This window comes from Gadus morhua, chromosome 16, assembly GCF_902167405.1.
Source record: "Gadus morhua chromosome 16, gadMor3.0, whole genome shotgun sequence".
Taxonomy (NCBI): domain Eukaryota; kingdom Metazoa; phylum Chordata; class Actinopteri; order Gadiformes; family Gadidae; genus Gadus; species Gadus morhua.
This window is the reverse complement of record NC_044063.1, coordinates 19448448-19453447: the sequence shown is the minus strand read 5'-3', so window position 1 is coordinate 19453447 and position 5000 is coordinate 19448448. Positions and strand designations below refer to the sequence as shown.

Sequence of the window (5000 nt, the reverse complement as noted above, 5' to 3'; positions counted from 1 at the left end):
AACAATGGAGTCCCGATCCACAGGGTGCTGAGGCAGCACCTTTGCGACAACACTGAGTTATGAACAGCATAGGAAAAAACAAACACAACACATCAAGATAAGAAACATCAGTTAATAACCACAGTACATACCCATTCATTTACAAATAAGTAGAGGCAGGGAGAGTTTAACCGTCCAAAGATAATTACATGAAGCGTGATGCAGTGTGTTTCTATGGCTACGGATATCGTTCATTCATAGTTTTACATCCTATGGCTGAAACACTGTGTCTGTGCAGTAGAGTCCTATTTCCCAGCCTGGACCCCCATTGCTACTCCGAGACCGCCTACGCACGTAAGGACACGCAGCCTCCCAGAGCTGAGCTACGTCAATCTTTTTGGCGGGGGCTTACTGGCAAGTCATTGCTGATTGGTCGAGCACGGAGCACGCCTCGTGCATTGTTTGGCTCTCAGATAGACACATCATATTTAATTGTAATGAACTTCTTTTCAGGGCTTGTGCTTATGCTTCAGTTCTGGGGATTTTGTTAGTCTTCATTTACCTGAAATTGCCCTTAATACTAGGTAAACACACAAAGCCAGAATTACATTGACACACACGCGCGCGCACGCACGCACGCACGCACGCACGCACGCACGCACGCACGCACGCACGCACGCACGCACGCACGCACGCACGCACGCACACACACACACACACACACACACACACACACACACACACAGCTAGCGTCAGTAGTTTTATCTTGATTCCCTCTCATGGACATAACACGGAAGAGAGAGCAGTCTCAGCTAGCAATTTTCCAAGAGGCTAATGGGTTTTGAACGACATTTTAGTATCTATTTAAGAACATGATACAGATTTTACATTAACATTACAACATTTTGGAAACTAAAAGTCGTTGGTATCATATCGGAGATGAATAATGCCTATGATAGAGGTATGAGTGGATTGGTTAGAATAAATTACCTCTGTGTTCTGTTATATGCACATTTTAGTTTCAAATGTAATTGTATGCACCTAATATTAATTCAAACACGTTGATGCTGTTTTAGTGAATGACGGAAGAATACATGTCTGAAAGAATGTTAAAGCAGAAAGAGAGAGAGACTAGACAGGGTAATATATTAGCATTCTACACCAAACTCCAATAGAAAGTGCTGCCCCTCCCTTTCAGGATTGGTGAGAGAGAAAGATTGATGGAGGGAACATGAGGACCAAAGTGGTTAAGGGAAGAGGGAAAATAAAAAAGAATGGGAGGGACACTCTTTCGCCCCTACATAGCTTCTCTTTGCTCTACAGTGTTCTATCTTCTCTCTCTCTCTCTCTCTCTCTCTCTCTCTCTCTCTCTCTCTCTCTCTCTCTCTCTCGCACGCACCTTAAGGGGAATCTCCCCTTAAGGATGGTGACCATATAACTGCATTCCTACTGTCAGTAAGGCTTTAGTGAGGCTGTAAATGCTTTGTAAAAGGGAGCTATATTGGCTACTGTTTCCAGGCTGCAGAATGGAGAACACAATCCATCTCACCCATCTGCACACAAAGAGCCTTTCGCACACATATTATCTCACATAAATGACAAAAGGTGCATCCACTTTAACACGACTGTTGTGATCTCCCTAAACATGTTACCAGTTGACGGTAGGGTAATTGTCTCTGGCTATAAAGATTTACTCTGGTTACCACCACACTTATTGCCTGCAAAATGACTTGTGTGTGCGTGTGTATGTAATTGTATGTGTGTGTATATGTGATTGTGTGTGTGTGTGTGTGTGTATGTGTGTTTGTGTGTGTGAGTGTGTGTATGTGTACGTGTGCATTCTAGCTTGTGTGTTTAAGTGCCACTTGTTTAGCTGATAACAGAAGAACATTGCGAGAGCAGAACTGATTAATCAGCATCTATAGTCTAATTGGAGACCTCAGCACTTCCCAAACAAGACCTCTGTGCCACCCTCCTGACACCGCCTCCATCTCCCCTCTTCTCCGATGACAACGACGCAGCTGTCTGGCAGGTGCCTGGTTGTTTTTCTTTTTCCTCTATTTTTTTTTTTGCTTTCGGCTCTTGCTGCAGCAATGCGGCATCAGGGGCTTCGTACCCGAGAGGCACTGAAGCCAGAACGGGTAAAAACAGAGAGTAAAACCCAGCCAGAAACTATGACCGACGCACCACCTTCAGAGTTACAGTGCTTACAGTAAAAGACTGTTGCGAGGGAATGCCATTGCATTTGGGAAGCTGTGCCATGTTCCCCGTGAACGCTGTCTTCTTCCCTGACTCCTTTCTAAGCCTCTCATAAAACCCAACCTCTGTCCAGAGTAGTTAGGGGCTGATTTAGTGTCGGGCTTCACCGAGCGCATTACGATCCCGGTCGTACGACCCACCATCGTTTTTTTGACTGCTTTCGGGTTTTCAGTTCCCGTCGTAGATCTGAGAGTGCCGAACCTCAGTGAAAGGTTGTGTTACCAGACCGGATGGATGGCATCGTTTTTGTTGAGGCCTTTTATTTGTCTGTAAAGGGAAACAGAAGTTGGGCATTATGTGTGTGTGCGTGCGTGACTGAGTGTGTGCCCTTGCACTTGTCTGAGTGTTTGTGTGTGTGTGTGCATCCGTGTCTGAGTGTATGTGTGCGGATGTGTCTTAGTATGTGCACACTCACTTACATGCCTGAGTGTGTGTGTGTGTGTGTGTGTGTGTGTGTGTGTGTGTGTGTGTGTGTGTGTGTGTGTGTGTGTGTGTGTGTGTGTGTGTGTGTGTGTGTGTGTGTGTATGTTTGGCTTACAGTGTGTTTGTGTGTGTATGTGTGTGTGTATGTTGCTTACAGTGTGTTTGTGTGTGTGTCTGCGTGGCTTACAGTGTGTGTGTGTGTGTGTGTGTGTGTGTGTGTGTGTGTGTGTGTGTGTGTGTGTGTCACGTAATTATCGACTATCCTTGCAGTAACCTCAGTCTCACGCCCACTGGTCTAACATCTCTAATCTCCCTGTCTCTGCTGCGGAGACCCGAACAGACCCTGGCATGCTAAACCCACCCCGTCACATCACAGCACACAACACACCAGACAATAGGCGGCTAACCCTGGGAGGGTTTTCTCTGTTTCTCCAGGATCCATGTAATATCTATGTTGTCCTAAGCCCAATGTTGTTTTAAAAAAGACAACTTTAAGCTTGACGTTTTTATTTTATATGGTAAAATGTGTGTCATGGTTGCATGGACGTGACCTACCTGGATAGGTACATATGAATTCATACTGATCCATGTGAACCTCTCAAACATCCAAAGTCTTCAATGGAGCATGGCTCTGAAATGGAATTGAACAGCTTGAGATTTGAGGGCAATTAATCTAGGAAATGATGGGCCGCGCACTGAGGATGTAAAACTAGGCTCCAGGGTGTCTAAGTGGAAGCACTTCTACAAATTACATTTTCATATGGGCCACTTATGTTCTTCTAGCAGTTTGAGCAGAGATAAAACATTTAGGGAAAACTCATTTTCAACAAAGACCTTTATTTATGTGGTAAATTACAGAAACGACAACACTTAAGTAGTAAAAGGATTACAATTTTTTAAATAAAGACAAAAAATCCTGATCATTACACAGATATTGTTGTATTTATCTGGGATCCAGCAGTCCTACTATTCGACAGCAGGCCCTCTGGGGGGATACGAACACAGAGCCTTGGACTGAAACCCGGACTGGCAAGGGGTGGATGAACGCCTTGTTTCCTCTTTCGTTACGGAGATATTCTACCGAATGAGACTCATTCATGTGAGTGGATGAAGCTTTCATCAGGGGATTACAGTGGCCTGTCTTCATGGTGTTGATTTGAGACATAATTGTTTTGCTATTTACTACTGCTGGCCGATTTTTGTGTTTGCCAATTGCGAGCTTACTGTTTCTCTGTTTCCAGGAACATGACTTTTGAGTTTTCTTAATGAGAAAAACATTCCCACAGTAAATAGAGTGTATCTCGACAGCTGCAGGGGCTATAATATGTAATTTTGGTACCAAAATTAAAATGTTTTTTGTACCAAAACATCTATCGGATTGATGTGCACGTGAACGAATCAATGTGGATACTAATTGGTTAGAGTGAATAAAGCTAAAACACAGCTTATGTGAAAGATTTAATTTCTGCCTGACATTTCATGTTTTAGTTTAAATACCACCTAGTGCATTATCAATTGCTAGCACAATAGCACAAAATCAGATGAGTACCTGGGTCAATATTTGAAGCCAATAAAGTGAAGTAGAGCGAAGATGGGTGGCTGATGTAGGTTTAGGCGAAATCTCAAAATAAATCAATATATCAATTAGTAAAATTTACAATATAAACTTGATGAGACCCAAATAGGTAGACATATTGAGTACCCATTGTACAATCTTGACATTTGGCAACTCTAGTTAAAGGTCAAGGCGTATGGAATTTAATGACACCAAGACAAACAATCGCAATTGTACCATAGCCTGCACGGATGGCGAGGAAGAATTTGTGTTCTTTTTGAGAGCAATTTACCTTTTTCCTTTGAAACCCTTACTTAGCTACTATTCATTGATTGTAAACACCATGTTTAGGTGGAGGTAACTTTGAAGGTAGCACATGCTTTTTTTTGTAAAAAGAACAAATAATGTTTGTTCTTGATTATGCTTTGCCTCTAGTTCGGTGTCACAGAGTGATTTGGTCTAGACTGTTGGAATCAATGGAACCTCAGCTGTACATGTGTTATGAAAGCCATCACTCTTTCTGCTACATGCTTCTTATTTGGTTTTGGGTTGGAATTGTCTTTCGTTTAGCTAACATTATAATCTTTCTAGGGATGTGTCACATGACTGCTTTCTCACGTGTTTAAATGCCTTAATACGGATATCTTTGCCCGGATACTGGCCATTTCGGGATGAAGAGTTTCATTATGCCATCAAACTTTATTATGTGTACCGAGTTGGAACGGATTGGTCTGATGCTGGCGTGGCTAATGTCCTTGTCTGTTTTCTGGAGGTCAAAGACATT

General features: G+C 42.9%; 1 protein-coding gene across 3 annotated transcripts in view; it reads left to right on the top strand.

Moving 5' to 3' along the window:
- kcnab1a (potassium voltage-gated channel subfamily A regulatory beta subunit 1a) overlaps nucleotides 1-5000 on the top strand; it is a 77424-nt gene that overhangs the window by 54817 nt on the left and 17607 nt on the right. The gene's annotated exons all lie outside the window — the stretch shown is intronic.